The sequence below is a fragment of the Monodon monoceros genome, unplaced genomic scaffold (genome assembly GCF_005190385.1).
Source record: "Monodon monoceros isolate NGI ecotype Baffin Bay Population unplaced genomic scaffold, NGI_Narwhal_1 Super_Scaffold_13, whole genome shotgun sequence".
Taxonomy (NCBI): domain Eukaryota; kingdom Metazoa; phylum Chordata; class Mammalia; order Artiodactyla; family Monodontidae; genus Monodon; species Monodon monoceros.
Window position 1 is genome coordinate 84,973,161 of NW_021703769.1, and position 19,835 is coordinate 84,992,995.

Below are 19,835 nucleotides of genomic sequence, written 5' to 3' on the forward strand. Positions count from 1 at the left end.
CCATGCTCTGCAACAAGAGAAGCCACCGCAATGAGAAGCCCGCGCACTGCAACGAAGACCCAATGCAGCCCAAAAATAAATAAATAAAAATTAAAGAGAAAGGCTTTCCATTCCTCAGGAAAGTGCCGCAGCCTCTGATGCAGGTGAACAGAGCCCTCCCCCGCCAGGCCGCGCCCCCTCGGCTGCCGCCCCTCCCCCTCCATCCTCAGACCCTCCAAGTTAACAAGCTCGAGGACTTTGCAGGTCTGGAAAGCTAACGCAGGGTTTAGCTTTTGCCCTCAGAGGCCATGGGGCAGCATCTGGCAGGGCTGGCGTTCTTGGGGGGCTCTGGGCTGGGTGAATCAAGGTCCTTTCTGCCTGCAGAGTGTGGGGTCCATGCAGGTGCAGCTCTAAAAATGGTCGCCTCACTACTTTCATGTCCCACACGCCCTTCCAGAACCCTCCACTCCCGTGCCGAGTGGTGGAGTCTGTTCCAGCCCGTTTGCGGTGGTCCCCAGGACGCAGTGTGATGAAGTGATGCTCTGTGACTCCTGACGCTGGCCACAAACGGCGACACCACTGCCACCTGGCTCTGTCTTGGGGGCACAGACACCCCCTTCCGCCCCCAGACTGCCCCCCCTGGAGCTCACCATCTGGAATGAGGCCCCTTCACCCGGGCAGGATGCCCCACCCAGTGCCTCGGCCAGCAGAGACCAGCGTCCAGTCCACGCCCAGCCCCACCCACGGTGCAGATCTGGGAGCAGAATAAACCGCTGTTGTTTCAGGCCACTGAGCTTGGGGCACTTTGTGGTGCAGCAGTAGTACCATCGGAACAGGGGGAGCAGGGTGGGGCTGGGCTGCAGTGGTCCAAGCTGTGCCCCAGCTCCCCGGCTCTGCCCCCACTCCCACCCCGGGCTCCAGGCATAAGCGGCTTCCGGGAGGAGATGAGGCCAGGGCTGCCTCTGCCTCCTTTCCCTTCTGGTCCGCATCCTGGAACTGAAGGCTCCAGTTTTCAGTGTGGAGGCTCAGAGCTCCGCCTCCCCTGCCCCCTCTCTTCTCTGCTGCCGTCCGGGCTGCCCAGAGGAGCCCGGCTCAGCATCAGATGGTGCTCTTTGTGGATTAATTTAGCCCAGATCAGCAAGGGAGCTCCTCATTAGGTTTTAATGAGGAGCTTATTAGCTGGGCGGTTCAGGGAAGGGTATTTGCTCCGTCTGCCCAGGTAATGCTGCTTCAATCCAGCCAAGAGGAAGTTCGGAGACACCCCCGTTCCCCTGTTCCCTTGAAGGTTCAGCAACCCCACCAAGACGAAGGAAGAAGAGGGAACTGGGCACCCGCTGGCCACAGCAAGAGGCCTGGCTGCTGGGTCCGGCGTTGCCACTGACCCACTGGCTAATCCCAGTCAACACCCCACCCCACTCCCGGCCTCAGTTTCCACAGTTGCGCCCTGACAGAGTTGGGCGAGATGAAGACGACACAGGGAGATATAATCGTTCAGTGCTTGCCACGTGCTGGCCCAAGTAACAGCATTCACCAGCAACAGGAATCCTGCCAACAACCCAGGGAGGGGGTGCTCGATCTGCCCGGTTACAGGGAGCTGCTGGGAACATCCGTGCACCATTTTTGTGGGACATATGCGTGCGTCTCTCTTGGGTGAGAACCTAGGAGCGGAGCAGCTGGGTCTGGGTCGAGGGCAGGTGTTTCACTTCCCAAAGTGGCTGCCCCGCTTCCCACCCACCGTCAGTGGACGAGCGCCCCAGCTGACCACATCCTTGCCGACACCCGCTGTGGTCGGTCTTTGCTCATTCTAGCCTTTCCAGGAGGCGTGAGGCGCCGCCGCGCTGCGGTCCTCATGTGCCTTTTCCTAGTGACTAATGATACTGAGCATCCTTTCAATGTGCTGAAATGTCTGTTTAAATACTCGGCCCATTTCAAACACTGGGCTCTGAGTCTTCTTATCGCTGAGTTATGAAAGGTCTTTATATATTCTGAATACAAGTCCTTCATCAGATATATGTTTGCAAATATTTTCTTCTAGTCTGCAACGTGCCTTTTTGTGGGAGAAAAAAACTTAGGGACCTTGGGTTTGGCAAACATTTCTCAAATGTGACACAAAAAGCACAGATTGTAAAATAAAGTGGACTTGATGAATATTTAACGTGTTTGCCCTTCAAAAGACACTGTGGTGCCCACTTTAAAGATGGGAAGAGTGAGACATGAAGGGCTAAGGCATCTTGCCTTTCCTCTGTGAGTCTGGGCAGGAGTGTGGTGAGGGGAAGAAAAGGACTCGCCTGGGGTGACCCTGCTCCCTGCTCAGCTCTGTGGCCTCAGAATCTTATCCAAATTACTGTCCGGCCCCCACTGGTTACCGAGCGGGTGGGAGGCCACAGCACTGCCCAGCGACGCGCCCCTACTGCTGAGTGGTGGCGCCAGCCTTGCAGCCAGGGGTCTGGCCCCAGGGGAGGTTCTGAGGCTCAGGGAGTGAGTGTGTGCCCCGTGGCTGCAGGGCTGGGGGGTCCCAGGAAGGCTGGGAAGCAGAGACTGTCGGAGCCCGTGAAGCAGCAGGAGGTGGCCTTGGGAGAGAAGTCTGGCCCAGAAACAAGGAGTTGGGCACATCTGGGGGCCAGCTGGGGACCTGGGGGGCACTCAGCACAGGCTCTGTGCCGCCACCAAGCACCTCATGGGACCTCACAGGCCCCTGCCTCGGCCCCAAGGTCAGACTGGGGCATGGGTCCCCTAGGCTGGTCATACCCTCAGAAGGCATCTACCCTGGTTCACGGATGGCCCAAGAAGGGAGGGGGCCCCCGAATCACACAGGAGGGCCACAGTGAGGTAGGGCCAGCCCCAGCATTACCTACCAGGCGAGGGGGCTTCTCAGTCTCCACTGGGCCTCCCTGCCTCCAGGCCTCTCCCACAGGAGCTGGCGACACAGCAGCCCCCCTGCCACCACTCCAAAACCTGGGATGGCCCCCAATTCCACAGACTGTCCGGGCGCCAGGCCCTGGGCTGGGCGCTGGGGACGCAGAGGAGGGGACATGTGGGGACACGGTTTCTGCTGGCCGACGTCTCAGCCGGGTATCCCAGGCCCTCTGTACGACTCCGGCAGAGTTCTCAGGTGCTCTGGCCCTCGCTGACCCACAACTGACCCATCCTTCTTAGCTCTGGGCTTGCTCTTGGGGCTGGGTTGGACTTCTCCTCCAGGATGCCTTCCTGGGCCTCATAAACCCTGGAGGCCCAGCTTGGGGCACAACAAGGACCAGAGCGACTCACAAAGCCCCCACCTCAGTCCCTTCGTAGGAGAGACGGGACTATCTCAGGGAGGGGCCTATGAGCTAACGTGTGCACGTGTCTGCTGTGGCTGCAGAGCGCTTTGGAATCCGGAAAGCGCTTCGTGCGCTGGCAGCCTCTGAGGACACGCCCCTCCCGCTATCTGCGCCCTTGCGCCGGGCTCTTCCCGTGCTGAATGGGCCGATTCCCAGGGCCGTGAAGCGTTGCACCTCCCCTCCCTGCCATCTTGGGTCACTGGCTCTGGGAGGCCAGCTGCCGTGCCGTGAGGACACTCGGCCTGAGCAGGGGCCAAGTGGGAGGAACCGAGGCCCCGGCCACTACTGACCCTGAGCCACCTGGACAGGGAGCCTCCGGCCGCAGTCAACCCTTCAGGTGCAGCCTCGTGAGAGCCCCTGAGCTGGAACCACCCAGCTAAGCGACCCCCAGATGCCTCACCCCGGAAATTATGGGAGATAATACGCATTGTTCTACTTCACTAAATTTGGGGGAGATTTGTTATGTAGCAAGAGATGTCGAATACACAAACCATTTGCTTTGTGAACCAAAAATAATGATAATAACAATGATAAAGTATCTTTGCAGGAGCAGTGGTTGAGAGCTGCCCCCGGGGGCCACCGTGACGGCGCCGGGCGGCGCTTCCCCACGAAGACGTGCGCTGAGAATGCCCACACTCACCCAGATCGCCCAGCAGCTGCCTCCAGGTCGTTTCGCCCAGGCAGGGGCTGGAAGGGCTCTCAGGACCCCCTTCTCTGCCTCCCCCCGGTCCAATTATTGCGCCTTTCAGCAGGAAAAGCCCTCACACGGTTTCCCCCGTCCATGGCTTATGCAATAAAGTCTCTGTTCTCACTGAAAAACGCTTTCTTTCTCAAAAAGCCTTGCCCTTGCAAAAGAAATCCTCTGCGCTTTCAGAATCTTACCTCTGCCGAGAGTTTTTAAAAATTCATCCGGAAAGTCAATTGATTTCTTTGTTCTTCGCTGTGTCTGCTTCCCCCCTGAGGCAGCCGGGGCCCCGATTCAGTGGGCAGAGGCCACAGAGAAACAAGAAAACTGTGGAAGAGACAAAAACCTCCGTTATTAACTACAGACTGTATGTTGTCACAAGTGGGCCCAGGCTGCCAGGGTGTCAGGGCGAGCGCCAGGACCCAGTGGTGGCGGAGCCACGGTGGGTGGATCGGGGTCAGCTGCCTCCCCCAGGCCCCCAGCCCTAGCCTTCCCGCCAGCCCAGAGGCCACCCCCTGGGATGTTAGCCCTGCCAACCCTGCATGCCACATGCTCAGTCTAGCCAGGGACACACGTGTCGGTGCAAACAGCCCTAGGTGTGCACAGGTGAGGTGGGGGGTACGGTGGCAGCCAGAGCAGGGCTTTAGTTCACTGCTGACATCAGCTCAGAGGGGAGAGCAAACCTGAGGCTTCCCCAGGCCCCTGCCCTGCCCCTTGGGCCTCAGTGCCCCCACTGCTTGCCTCTCTGTCCTCTGTGCTTAGCCACTGCCTCCTCGGGGTACCTGGAGGCTCCCACTGGACACAGACAGTGAGGGGCACCCCTGGATGCCCAGTTAATGCCACCTGCACCAAGAGGGGACACGTCTGGGGCCCCCACTGCATTGCCCTGTGATGGGGACCTGAGCTCCTGGGATCTTGGCACAAATAGGTGCAAATGGTGATCTGTGTCTGTCCCAGAGTCAGTGGCATGAAAACCCCCCTCAGACTTGGCCCAGCCCCTCATCCTTCTTGGGGAAGGCGTGTAACCCCGTCAGCTTCAGATTTTGACTGTCCTTGTATGGAAGTCAAAGAAAACCAGAGTGTGAAGGGCCCTGGGAAATCACTTCATTCAACCTGCTCGTTTAAAGACAGAGAAACTTAGGGGCTTCCCTGGTGGCGCAGTGGTTGAGAGTCCGCCTGCCGATGCAGGGGACGTGTGTTTGTGCCCCGGTCCGGGAAGATGCCACATGCCACGGAACGGCTGGGCCCGTGAGCCATGGCCGCTGAGCCTGTGCGTCCGGGTTCTGTGCTCCGCAGAGGGAGAGGCCACAACACTGAGAGGCCCGCGTACCGCAAAAAAAAAAAAAAAAAAAAGAGAAACTTAGGTCCTGGAAGGTATTTCTAAACCCCAGTGTCCAGCATGGTTGGTGATCAGGAAGGGACGGGTAGGGGAACGTGAAGGTGGGTAGAAGAGGGAAGGATGTGGGTGAAGGATGGGTGGGTGGATGGATGGATAGATGGGAGTATGGATGGATGAATGGGTGAAAAATGGATGGTTCGATGGATGGGAATATGGATGGGTAAATACGTGAATAATGCCTGGGTGGATGGGAACTCACAGCATTAGGCCTCCCACTAGCACCCTAATTTTAGTCCATAAAGTAATGAACTTGTCTGGAAATATGATCAAAGCCTTAGGAAAAACTCTTCCATATACCCAGCTCCGATGGGCTCTTCATAGATGGTGGAGAATAAGTGATGATCCCCTCACCGCAAGAAACTCAGTGGGTAATGCAAGGGGCCCGGTGTCTCTATATGGGGGACAACAAACCTGAGTATGTTAGTTCAGAGAGTGGACACAGTGATGGACAGACCACATCAGGGAAAAGCAGGAGAAGCTCCTGCAAAGTTCAGCCTGCAGGAGAGGAAACAATATAAACCATAACAACGGCCAACTCTCAGAGATCAGTGCAAAGGCTGCACCAGGTCTGGTTTTGTTTGTCTTGAGAAATTGACAAGCGATTTGTAAAATTCACAGGGAATGCAAAAGACCTAGATGAGGCAAAGTGATTGAAAAAGAACAAAGTTGGAGCACTAACACAACCTGATTTCAAGACAGATTATAAAACTATAGTGATCAAGACAGTGGGGTATTGGTATAATACAGACAAATAGGCATGGAATAGAGTCCAGAAATAGATGCACACATACATACACAGCTAATTTTTGACAAAGGGACAAAGGCAACTTAGTGGAGAAAAAGACAATCATTTCACCCAACGATATTGGAACATTTGGATATCCATATGTTAAAAAAAACAAACAAAAAATTTTGATCCATATCTCACACTACATACAAAATGTAATTCAAAATGTATCATAGACCCAAATGTAAAACCTAGAATTATAAAACTTATAGAATACAACATAGGAGAAAATCTTTGTGACCTTTGCTTAAGTGAGGATTGTTTAGATATGATATCAAAGGCGTGATCCAAAAAATAAAAATTAATAAACTGGGCATCGTCAAAAGTAAAAATTCCTGGGCTTCCCTGGTGGCACAGTGGTTGAGAGTCCGCCTGCCGATGCAGGGGACACGGGTTCGTGCCCCAGTCTGGGAGGATCCCGCATGCCGCGGAGCGGTTGGACCCGTGAGCCATGGCCGCTGAGCCTGCGCGTCCAGAGCCTGTGCTCCGCAACGGGAGAGGCCACAACAGCGAGAGGCCCACGTACCTCAAAAAAAAAAAAGTAAAAATTCCTGTTCTTTAAAGGTAACTGTAAAGAGAATGAAAGGACAACTCACAGAACGGGGGAAAATATTTGCAAATTGTATATCTAACAAAGAATTTATATACAGAATGTGTAAAGAATTCTCAAAATTCAAGAATAATAAACCCAAAAGTCAATTTTAAAATGGGCAAAAGATATGAACAGATACTTCACCAAAGAAGATATGCAAATGGCAAATAAATACCTGAAAAGATGCTCAAAGCTAATAATCATTTGGGAAATACAAATTAAAATCACAATGAGATACCTCTCAGCACCTATTAGAATGACAAAAATTAAAAAGACCAATCGTGTCAAGCGTTGGTGAGGATTTAGAGGAACTGGAACGCTCACACACTGCTGGTGTGAGCACAGAACTGTACAACCACTTTGGAAAATAGTTCGGCAGATTCTTAAAAGGTGGAAGTTAAATACATACCTGCCAGACGACCAAAACATTTCACTCCTAGGTATCTACCCAAGAGAAATAAAAAGATGTGTCCATACAAAGAATTGTACAATAATCTTCATAGCAGCCCAATTTGCAGTAGCCTAAACTGGCAACAACCCAAATGTCTATTAACAGGTGAATAAACGAATTGTGACATATCCATTCAATGGAATGCTATTCAACAGTAAAAAGGAATAAACTATTGATACACACAGCATCACCAATAAATCTCAAAAAAAAATAATGCAAAGTAAAACTACCTCTATTAAGAGATGACACAACCTTATATATAGAAAATCCTAAAGCATCTATACACACAAAAGAAACAGAGCTAATAAACAAATTCAGCAAAGTTGCAGAATATAAGATCGACACACAAAAGTCAGTGGTATTTCTATACATTAACAATGAGCAATCTGAAAAGGAAATTAAGAAAACAATTCCATTAACAATAGCATCAAATACTTAATAATAAGAATCAGATACTTAATAATAAATTAAGTAAACCAAGGTAGTAGGTACAAACTGATATAAGGAAATCTATAAAACATAGAAATCTATAAAACATCTAAATAAATGGAAATACATCCCATGTTCACGGATTGGAAGACTTAATAATGTTAAAATGACAATATTCCCCAAATTGATCTACAGATTCAATGCAATTCCTATCAAAATTCCAAGGCCTTTTTTGCAGAAATGGACAAGCTAGTTCTAAAGTTCATATGGAATTGCAAGGGGGTCCCAAATAGCCAAAATCATCTTGAAAAAGAAGGATAAAGGTGGAGGATTCAACTCGCACTTTCTGATTTCAAAAGTTACTACAAAGCTACAGTAATCAAACAACGTGGTACTGATGTGAGGATAGACATAACGATCAGTGAGAGTCCAGAAAAAACTCATACATCTGTGGCCAACTGATCTCCAACATGCAGGCCACCACTATTCAACGGGGGTAAATAGTTTCTTCAACGGATGGTTCTGGGGCAACTGGAGAGCCACACGTGAAAAAAATGAAGCTGGACCCCTACCTCACACCATATATAAAAATTAACTCAAAATAAACTTAAAAACATGAACATCACAGCTAAAACTATAAAATTCTTGGAAGAAAACAGAGGCAAATCTTTATGACCTTGGATTTAGCAATGGTTTCTTAGATATGACACCAAAAACACAAGCAACAAAAGAAAACATAGATAAATTGGACTTCATCATACTTTAAAACTTTTGTGCATCAAAGGACCCCACCAAGAAAGTGAAATGACAGAATGGGAGAAAATATTTGCAAAACATATCTGGTAGGGGTCTAGTACCCAGAACGTATAAAGAACTCATACAACTCAAGAATAAAAAGACAGCCCGATTTTTAAAATGAGCAAAGGATCTCAATAGACATTCATTTCTCCAAAGAAGATATGCAAATGGTCAACAAGACATGAAAAGATGCTCAGCATCATTAGATAGGGAAACGCAAATCAAAACCACAGTGAGGTACCACTCCACACCTACTAGTTTGACCACAATAATAAAAAAGAAAAGAAAAGAATAGGCGTTGGAAGGATGTAGAGAATTGGAACCTCGTGCAAGCTGGTGGGGTGTAAAATGGTGCAGTCGCTGTGGAAAACACTTCGGCAGTTCCAGAATGTTCAACACAGAGTTACCATGTCACCCAGCAATTACATGCCTAGGTACAGACCCCAAAAGAACAGAAAAGAGTTGTTTAAACAAAAACTTGTACATAAACGTTCATAGCAGCATTATTCACACTAGACAAAAGGTGGAAATAACTCAAATGGCCATCAACTGATGAATGGACAGATAAATAGAACGTGGTCTATTCATATGATGGAATATTTTTCTGCCACAAACAAAGGAATGAAGCGCTGACACCTGCTACAACCTAGAGGAACCTTGAAAACGTGATGCTGAATGAAAGAAACTGGACACAAAAGGCCACATATCGTGTGATTCCATTGATATGAAATGTCCAAAATAGGCAAGTCCTATTCCGGATTTGCTTAAAATCCTAAAAAGACACATAAGGCTACATGCTATATGATTATATTTATATAATGTTCTAGAAAAATCCAAGCTATTACTACAGAAAACAGATCCGTGATTGCAGGGACTGGAGGTTGGGGAGGAGGGGGGCCCGACCGCAAAGGGACTTCAAGTGGGACCTAGTATCCAGACAGCCCGAGAGGTGGGAAAGGAATGAGGGTTCTCTAAAGGTGGGCACAACAGCTCAGACACCTGGCAGGCCGCAGGAAGAAGGAGCTCTGCCCCGCGAGCTCCTGTCCACTGGGGCCCCAGATCGCGGGCGGCTATCCATGCGCCAAGGTCTCACTGAGCACCATGGATTCAAAGATGTGCTTGGCCGTAGTTTCTAAAACTGGCCACGGCTATATTCCTGGTCCCTGGTGGTGGTCAGGACTCTACTCCCCTTTGAACTGTGCTCCCTCCTCTTGAATCTGGGTGGGGACCCATGTCTCCACCAGCCAGGACGGTGCAGAGAAGCACTCTGTATGTTCTGGGCTAGGTCACAGACAGGACACCGCTTGTGCTGGGCACTGTCTCCGGATGCTTGCCCGGCCCCCGCACTGTGAGGAAGCCCAGACCCCACGGAGAAACTGCCAGTCAGCCCTCAGCCCCGTGTGTCACCTGGTGATGAAGGAGAGGCCTAATGCCAGGGGCTCAGCGTCCTTGGCCTTCGAAGGCAGCCAGGCCCGCCTCACACCCAATCTCCCGTGACGACGGGCGGGCAGGCCCACCCAGGGCTCACACGGAGCTGGAGGAGCCCAGAGCCTAGAGGGGGCCCGTGGGACCGGGGTGCAGGCCACACGGGGGGCCTTCTGTGCTCTGTGGCCCCTGGCCTCTCCCCACCCAAGGCTTAGCCCAGAGCCCGAGACCTGGGATCCCATTATCCGCCCCCATCCCCAGGCCAAAGCTCTCAGACTCCAGATCCAATTACAGGCCCAGGAGAGAGCAGGCGGGGAGATGATGGGCATCCGGGACCCCTCCCCTTCCAGCCCGCCTGGGGTCCCTGGTCTTTGTTGGTGACTTAATCCCAGGCTCTGGGGAAAATACGTGGCCCCCAGGAGAAGCAATAAAACACAGACACTGGCCCCCAGGCTGAGGTGTGCAAGGAAAGGACGATTTATGAGTCTCTGTGACTCAGCTGAAGCTCGGCCTTGAGGCACTGCTTCCCCCACGGTGGGAGCTCAGCTGCTGTCCGTCTGAGCTCCCCTCGCTTCTCCCCGCAGACGTGGGTCTGAGTTCTTCTGTGTGTGTGGAGAGGGGCCACTCTCACCACCGCCTGCCCTGGGGCATTGCCCCATGGCCCTCGGGTGTGGCCATGTCCTTCAAGACCCCACAAGTCACCTTGGTCCCTGTGGTCACATGGCCTCCAGGGCTCTCTCTGCTTTGCTGGGACGTCCTGTTCCCATCCCTGGCCGGCTCCCTGATTGTCCTTTTATTGATGTGCAGGAGTCCTCTGTGTAGCCTGGGTGTTAATCCCTCGTTGGTTATGCGTATTGTAAATATCTCCTCTGTGTCTGGTGGTCTTATTGCTGTGTTTACAGTGTGCTTTGTCATACCAAGTTTTCTAATTTTGCTCTGGTTGGATTTATCAATATTTCCCTTCATTTTTTGTTTAAGAAGTCTTTCTCCACCCAGAGATGGTAAAAAAGTTTTCCCTGCACACTTAGGTCTCTAACTATCGGGGTCGCATTTCATAGTGATGTGAGGTGGGGTCTCACCTGGTGATTTCGGTCTAGGGGGTGATTTCCCAGGTCCCTTATTGCTTGATCCCTCTTTTCCCTCTGATTAGTATAGCCACCATCCCCTTGTGATAAATGGGGTGGTTTGAGTTCCTGGAAGCCCTAGGGGAGGGGAAATGTGGAAGGGGAGAGAGATGAGTGGGCCTTGAGGGAGCAAGGAGGCCAACTGAGGTGGAGGCGGCTGGGATGCTGGGACTACGTGGCAGACGGAGGATTCCTGGGGGAGGGGCGCTGGGGATGCTGAACAGTTAAATGGGACACTTTTGAGGGATGGGCAACATTGGGATGTCTGTGTTCTGTGATAGAAGCTTCCTTGGACCCCGAAACCTTGTGATGAGCCTCCTTTGCACACAAAAGCCTTGTGTGAGGGTCAGGCCTCCGGGGGGGGGGGGGGGGCAGGGGCGGGCAAAGCACAGGCCCTGGAGTCAGGAGGCCCAGCCACCCTGCTAGCTGAGACCCTGGCCTCCTGCAGGCTCCCCACCTGTGAAGTGGGGTCGGGGCGGAGGGCTCCCTGCCCTTGACCTCGGCCCCAGCCTCACCGTCCACCTGCTGGAGGGGGTCACCCAGCCCGCTGAGGGACCGGGGCTTGCTCAAGGCCACACAGAGTTACAAGAGAGAAGACCAGGCCTGGGACTCCGGGCTCCCAGCTGGGGCCCCCTCTCGCGCAGGACAGCTACCCCAGCCCTCGGGGAGGGGACACTCGGACCCCCTGGTGACACTGCCTCCCAATCGCCTTCCCCACCTTAGTCCCCCCCACCCCCGGCTCAGCCACCAGCTCCAGTCCTCACACCACAGTGCCCAGTGGGGCTGGCAGCTCAGATAGGAAACCAGGGGCTGCCTGGGAGGCTGGGCAGGCAGGAGTCCTGGAGTCCTGGGTTGGGGGTGTCTGCTTCCTGGGGCTTCCCTAACAAAGCACCACAGGCTGGACGGCTTAAACAACAGAGACTGATTTTCTCCCCATCCTGGAGTCTGGACATCTGAGATCAAAGTATCAGCAGTGCTGGCTCCTTCTGAGGCCTCTCTCTTTGGCGTGCAGATGGCTGTCTTCCCATTGTGTCCTCCTGGGGTCGCCCCTCTGTGAGTCTGAGTACTAACCTCCTTTTCTTATAAGGACCCCAGACACACTGGATTAGGGCCCACCCATGTGACCTCATTTTACCGTAATTCTCTTTATAGGCCCCATCTGCATACACAGTCACACGCTGAGGTGCTGTGGGTAGGGCTTCAACACATGAAGTTGGTGGGGGACACAGTTCAGCCCATAACGGGGGGGTGGGGACAGAGAAGGGTCACGGGAGAGGATGGAGGGGGGTTCAGGGGCAGCGGGGATCTGGCCCCATTACCTGCATTGAGCCTTTGGAGGGGTGGGTGCTCTGGGGTTCGAGAGGGCTGTGCCGGTGTGATGCCTGGGGCATGGGGCTTGCTTTGCGGGTGACGAGGGTGTCGGGGGCAGAGGACCCTCCACTGGGGCCTTGGGCAACACCCGGGGGACCTTCCTGCCCCTGAGTGGGAGGCGCATGCTGTCTACCGCGGGCATCACCGGGGAAACACAGATTAAATCCTCAGTGAGATGCCACTTCAGAACCACCAGCTGGGCAAAAATTCAGGTCCGACAGAACGGAGTGTTGGTGAGAGGCTCTGGAGCAACGGGAACTCTCCCAGTGGCGGAACAGCAGATAGGTGCCATCATTTCGAAAAACCGTCCGGCCGTTTCTCCTGGAGTTGCACACACCTGCCCGGGACCCGGCTGCTGAGCTCCTGGCCGCGCGCCTGAACCCCTCGCCCATGTGTGTTGGGACTGGCATGTGATCAAGAAGCGCCGCGAAGAGCACCGTGTGTATTTCACGGGAAATGAATGAATGGCGTTCACGCGGGAGCCCTGGCCCGCGGTTAATGTAAACAGACGATCGACGAACCAGACACAGACAGACTCGGATAAGTCTCGGGAGGGTCATATTTGAGCAGAAAAGCAATGCTGAATGTCAGGGACTCAAGGCACCATCTATGTCAAGTTTAAACATTGATCCTGCAGGCTGCTGGGATGTAAGCATGTGTTGTAAACATACAGAAACACTGTGGGACTGAGCCATGCTGAAAAAAGATCTGAGAAAAGGGCATGTGTCAGAATGTTACGTCTGCTCAGCCTGGGTGCTGGGCTCACAGGTGTTCATCACGTCACTGTCTGCCCCTCAGCCAGTGGAGAATGCTCCTAATTATTCCAGGAGCGGTTTGACCATTCCCAGGTCAAGCGCAGGCCCGGCTCTGCTCCAACCCCTTCCGTGTCTCTGTCCCGAGCAGGGCCTCTTCCCCTCGTCCCCCTGCAGCGAGGAGAGGGCTTCTCACCTGGGAGCCACAGCCCCACCCCCGCCTCAGGACACGGACTACCTACACCAGACCTGGGTTTAAATCACACTTAGTGCCTGGGCTGTGTCGAGACCCTCCTGACCCGGAGGTCGCAGAGCAGCAGCAACCCCAAGCCCCCCGAGGTGTGTGGAGGGTGGGACCTGGGGCAAGTAGTCCCAGGTCACAGGCCATGAGGGATGCTCAGGTGAGACGTGTCCTCATCCAGAGCAAGTCAAATGAGAGGTGGTCCCAGGTCGGCGACCCAGGAGGTCGGATGTCAGCATGGGCCCTGGAGCCCCTTCCCCTGGGTGTGTCTGCGCAGGGGAGAAGGAGACAGTTGCGGGGGGGGCAGCACCCACACGCCCAGCACTTGAGGCATTGCAGTTTGCAAAGGGCGGGGGTCTCTGGCACCTGCCCCAGAAGCCACCTGTGGGCAGAAGGAGCTGGCCAGCTAGGGAGCCACGCCCACGAGAGGGGGACCAGGCTGGTGGCCAGAGAGAGGTTGCCTGCAAAGGAGGGGTGTGCTCCCATTTCACAGGTGAGAAAACTGAGGCCCCAGGAGGACACAGGACCCCCATGAGGCCACACTCAGGTGGGGAGGAACTGAGCTTGGGTCCAAGCCAGGCCACTCCACCACCACCCACCACCTGCTGGGCTGGATCTCACGCTCCTGGGTGGAGGCGACACTTCCGTGTGGATGGTTTACCTCTCCGCCCTGCTCCCTTCTCAGCTCCAGCCCCCCCCTCTCCCCAGACCTTCAGATCCACTGCCCTTTCCCTAGACCTGCTCAAACGGGATGTGTTCAAACACAGCGCCTCGTTCTCTGCTCCTCGGCAGCGGCTCAGGCCAAAACCTCTGATCATACCCTCTTCCCAGCAGCGCCCCCAAGGCCAGAGCAAGTCCAGGAGCCCCAGTCCCCCCTCCAGCCAGTGGCCACACCGGGATCTCCATGTTCTCCCGCCTTCCACTCCCCAGTGAGGGGGCAGCTCCAGCCTTCAGAGCACAGATCACATCCCCCAGCAGCTGAGCGCCCCGTGGCTTCTCACGTCCCTCCCCCCCCAGCCTCAGGGCTTCCTTCCTCTACCTCCCTCCCCACCCCAGCCTCAGGGCTTCCTTCCTCTACCTCCCTGCCCTCAGTCCCACCCCAGCCTCAGGGCTCCCTTCCTCTACCTCCCTGCCCTCAGTTCCTCCTGCTCCAGTGGCCACACGGGCCACATTGCTGTGTTTTCCTTTTTCAAACTTGACGTTCAATTTAATTATCTTATTACTGATAGTTTTATTTATTTATTTATTATTTATTTTTGGCTGCGTTGGGTCTTCATTGCTGCGCACAAGCTTTCTCTAGTTGCAGAGAGCAGAGGCTACTCTTCATTGCGGTGCACGGGCTTCTCATTGTGGTGGCTTCTCTTGTTGCAGAGCACAGGCTCTAGGGGTGCGGGCTTCAGTAGTTGCAGCGCGTGGTCTCAGTAGTTGTGGCTCGCGGGCTCTAGAGCACAGGCTCAGTAGTTGTGGCGCACGGACTTAGTTGCTCCACGGCATGTGGGATCTTCCCAGACCAGGGAATGAACCCGTGTCCCCTGCATCGGCAGGCGGATTCTCAACCAGCACGCCACCAGGAAAGTCCCACAGGCCACATTTCTGACCCACGTTTCTGATCCACCCCAGGGCCTTTGCACTTGCTATTTCTTCTGCCTGGAAAGCTCTTCCTCCAGATCTGCATGTGGCCAAAGTCACCTCCTTTGCAGATAAAGAACCCCAATGGACACAGGGAACAAGCCCTGATGGGAGGAGGAGTGGCCTTGTTGTCATAAAAGAGGCCTAAGTAAATAGTCACTTGGCTGGGACGGTGGAGGGGATTCCAATCTGCTTGAGGGTCTGGATCAGGTCCACCTCTAGGGTCTCTTGTGGCCTTGAGGGGCCTCCGTTTCTCCCATTGGCAATGAAGGGGTAGACCAGATGGCCCCTCAGGGCCAGGTCTGATGGGAACGTGACATTTGGAACTGCCTCCCAGGGGACCTCCAGTCAGTCTGGCCCATCACCCCCAGGAGAAGGACACTCGCACCGGCCAGTCAGGAGACCAAGGCCCTCGGCATGCAGGTGGAGCCAGGAATTCAGCCTCGCTGTGCCAATTTAATCCAGCCCCCTGACTGGCAAAGCCCATTACAGCTTGTCAGCATACAGCAGGTACCCCCAGCCCAGCCCAACTTCTCCAGCCTGGATGATGAGCAGAGCGGCTCAAGTGGATCTAAGATGCCCCTAATTGGAATCCTGACGATTCGGAAACTAACGATACACTCAACTCATCCTTAATTGGCGTGGTGCCACTGGAGACGCAGGGCGGTGAGAGCCGAGGGCTGGCTCTGACATGAGCCATCATTAGAGCTCCTCAGGCAGCTCTGCAGTGGGGGCGGTCCCCACCCCTGCACCCCCGGAGCCGTGGCCCGGCAGACCCCACCCCACCTCCCCAGTCTTCTCTCTGACAGCTGGGTCTGGGGCAGCTGTTTTTGAGGCTCCTAGGGGGCCCCGGGTCCTGTCCTTGCGTAGATCCCCACCCTTCTGGGGTGCTGGGAGGTCTCTACTCTCCCTCATCACCAGCATTGCCTCCCTGGGTCAGCCTCAGCTGGTCTGACGGGGACCTCATTAAGTGTGTGGGGAAAACCAACCAGAGCATCGGGCCCACGTGGCTTCCCCTGATGTAAGTTCTCAGTGCACAGCTCCCGACCCTGTTCTGAGCCTCACTTTCCTCAAATGCAAATGGAGATAAAGTTGCTGGTTCAGCCTTTCCCCCAGCTTGTTGGCAGGCCACACTCAGTGCATGGCCAGGCCCTTGGACAGACAAAGGAGCGTGTGAGGGGTGCGGGCCGCACCGTGCCCTCCTTTGGGGGTGTCCAGGCTGGGTGCACAGGCACGGCTAGCTCCGGACGACCAGCCAGCACAACCTGAGTCCAGGCACAGCCCCGCACGCGGGGTCTGTGAGGAAGCCCAGAGCTGTGTCGGTGTGCTGGGACCAGGCCCTGCAGAATGGGGCTGCGAGGCGCCCTGGGAGCCGGGGACGGTGACCAGCTCCGTCAGGGAGACTCCAGCCTGGGGCCACCTGAGCTGCCTGGTGACCCTGCTCAGAACCCATGAGGTTCAGCTGGCCTGCTGCCCACTCAGGCCAGGGCCCTCTCTTCTCCCAGGGGCCCTTCTCCTCACCCTCGTCCTCAGACAGCGGCGTGAGTGGGCAGGGGTCCCCAGTGTTCCCTGGCACGGCTTCCAAGCCACATCTCTCCCCACCCCCAGCCACACTTGTCCCCCCTGTCCCTTCATGCCAGAGGCTCTGTTGGGAAGGAGTGACTGGCAGCTCTCCAAGGACACCTGGCTCTGAACCTGCTGTTTCGTCGGCTTGGAGCACTTCCGCCATATCACACGCCCCTGGCTCCGCTAAAGCTCCGGCCATTCTTCTTGATCACCCAGGACAGGGTGGGTTTCAAGGACCTTGCATGCGCCCCTGCAGCCCCTGGGTTCACCCCAGCAGAGGACCCATCACTACCTGCTGGCTCCTTCTTCTCGGCCTCTGGACCACACCACCTGGGGGCAGGAACCCTGCCAGCCCTGCACCCTCGGTTCCCTGCATGGCAGGCATGCCACGCCGTTGTTGAACAGCCGGGAGAACTGTGGGATCCAGAATCCAGCAGCTCTGGGCCCTGGCTCTGCCACTTCCTGGCTGTGTGACCTTGGGCAAGTTGCTGACCTTCTCCGAGCCTGGCTACTCACCCACAAACTAGGAGTGAGCACCCACAAACCTGACTTACACGGTCACTGCAGCACTTCCTGAATACGGCACACGGTGAGCGCTCAACAAATGTATTTTAAAGTGCTCCAGCCCCTGCCTGGCACACAGTAGGTGCTCAGTACATGTAAAGATGCTGCTGGGGCTCCAAGGGCCGCTCATCTGGCTGGGTCTCTGGTCTCTCCTGGGAACTGGAGCTCTGTGACAGGCCCCAGCCCCTGGCCAGTGCCACCAGCTGCCAGAGCAGACCAAGAGGCTGCCCTCTTGCCTCGCAGAGCCGGGCAGGATGGCTCAGCCGAGGCCCCTGGGCTGCTCTGGGCTCCCCGGGGCGAGGGGGAGAGGGGGTCATTACCGTGATTAACATGTCGTTTCTCATCAGACACCACCTCCCAGTACTTCTCCGTGGCTCTTAACACTGTTCCAAACTCCTGCCTTTTCTATTTCTGACTCTTTCTCTTGTTGGATTGCTCTTGCTTTGCCCTTAATAAATCTCATTTTACCCTTCTAATTAACTCAGACAAAGTCGCTCGGTTTTAATATCATGTAAATTATTAGCCATTCTGTCAGTTTACTGGTATCTGCCAAAGTTCACGCATGGATTTGCCAGCCTGTCCTCTGGGTCAGAAATCCACGAGCTTCGTGGAGGCGGCCCCCAGCCCGGGTCCCGGGAGCCAAACCCAGCGCCAGCCTCGAGGGCGCCTGTCTGTCCAAATTCCCTCTCGGGGAGCAAGCAAAGCATGGGGGCGGGCCTGCGAGCGTGTGAGCGCGTGTGCGGCAGGCTGCTGGCCTCGAAGGAAGGGGTGCTGGGGTCTGGGACGAGTGAGTGGGGGAGGACAGGGAGGGGGCCGCCCCCAAAAAGGCCACGTAAGCCGAGAGTCTGGGTCCTGTGGAGCGGTGGGGAAGGTGGTGGGGGGAGGCCACGCCAGGGCCCCTCAAAGGCGATACTACAACCACGGACAGGGGCTTCCCTGCTGGCGCAGTGGTTAAGAATCCGCCTGCCAGTGCAGCGGATACGGGTTCGAGCCCTGGTCCGGGAAGATCCCACATGCCGTGGAGCAACTAAGCGCGTGCGCCACAACTGCTGAGCCTGCGCTCTAGAGCCCGCGCTCCGCGACAAGAAAAGCCACCGCAATGAGAAGCCCGCGCACCGCAGCGAACAGTAGCCCCCGCTCGTGGCAACTAGACAAAGCCCACGGGCAGCAACAAAGACCCAAGGCAGCCAAAAATAAAATAAATAAATTTTTAAAAAAAATAGAACTTCATTAAAAAAAAAAACACGGGCAGAGGAGCCGGTTATGAAACCCAGATATTCAAAATCAAAGGGGAGAGTGTCTCTGATGGACAGCAGGAGGCAAGGTGAGGCACCAGCGCCCGGGATTTCAAGTGCTTAAAAGGAATTTACTATTTTTAAATAGCTAACATTTACTGAGCATTTAGCACGTGCCAGGCACTATTTTAAATACTTTACAGAGAATAATTAATATCCTTAACACCCCTGTGAAGGTAGGCATGGTGATTTTCCAACAGCTTTACTGAGATATAACTCACGCACAAATCACCCACTCGGAGCGCATAATTCGAAGGTTTTTAGTACCTGTCCAGAGGTGTGCACCCACCACCAACAATCAATTTTAGAACATTTTCATCACCCCAGAAAGCACTCCTGCACTCCTCGGCCATCACCCCATTCCCCCACCCCTCCCAGCCCTGCTCACCACGTTTCACATAAATGGAATCACACACTCTGGGGCCTTGCGTGGAGGGCTTTTTTCACTGAGCACCACATTTTCAGATTCATCCAGGCTGAAGCACGTATCAGGACCTCAGTCCCTTTTTATTTGCTGAATAATATTCCTCTGTGTGAACAGACCACATTTTATCATCTGTTCATTGGCTGATGGACATTGGGGTTCTTTCCACCTTTTGGCTGCTGTGAATATGCTGCTGTGAACGTGTGTTTCCCTTTCTTGTGGGCAAATAGCAAGGAGTGGAATTGCTGGGTCGTAGGGTAATTCTGTGTTTAACCATTCGAACTGCTGGACTGCTTGAAAACGAATCGATTTTGAAGATAAGAGAAAGGAAACAAGAGTGGTGCTTTAGGGCACGCGTCTGTGCTGTGTCTGGTCGGTGCCAGGAAACTGGGATTTTTTTGTCTCATTCATTTCTGGGTCCTCTGGCACCAAAGGGCCCTGCCATGGATGAGTGAGTGAATGAATGAATGAGGTGATCCAAGGGACCTGGGAGAAGAGGAAACAGACAAAAGAGGGGAGAAGTCTTGGTTTTCCAGTCCTGAAGCCGAACTCGGCTTGGGCACTGCCCGAGCCCATGTGCACTCAGGTGGGACCTGGAGGAGACCCCGCCGAGGGGCTCTCAGCAGTTGTTTCCTGTCGCCCGCCCACCCTGGGGCCTCGATTTTGCTCCGGGATATCGCAGCCCAGAAGCCCCTCCTTCGCCTAAGTCACTGTCTTCCAGCCTCTCACTTTGACAACACCTCCCCACGCTGTCTGAGAGGCTGTAACAACCTGTTAAACAGCATAATGAGAGGAATAAAACCCACTGAGACGTGACCCAGCACGGCACACAAAACCTGAGGCTGCCGCGGGCGGCCTACAGGGGTTTCGTGGGGGACGGAAGTGCGTGGCAAAGATAGCACAGCCGGTACGCGGCGCCGGCTGGGGGTGGGGGTGGGGGCGTGGCGGAGACGGCGTGGCTGGGGCGGAGACGGCACAGCGGGGGCGAATCCTCTCATTATGCT

The 19,835-nt window shown here is 54.6% G+C and overlaps 1 long non-coding RNA gene across 4 annotated transcripts in view; it reads right to left on the reverse strand.

The window, feature by feature from the left end:
• LOC114894182 overlaps positions 1-19,835 on the reverse strand; it is a 53,660-nt gene that overhangs the window by 8,460 nt on the left and 25,365 nt on the right. For all 4 annotated transcript variants that reach the window (XR_003793138.1, XR_003793137.1, XR_003793135.1 and 1 more), the window contains exon 3: positions 4,182-4,311. This is a non-coding gene — a long non-coding RNA (uncharacterized LOC114894182). The remainder of the gene's footprint in view (positions 1-4,181; positions 4,312-19,835) is intronic.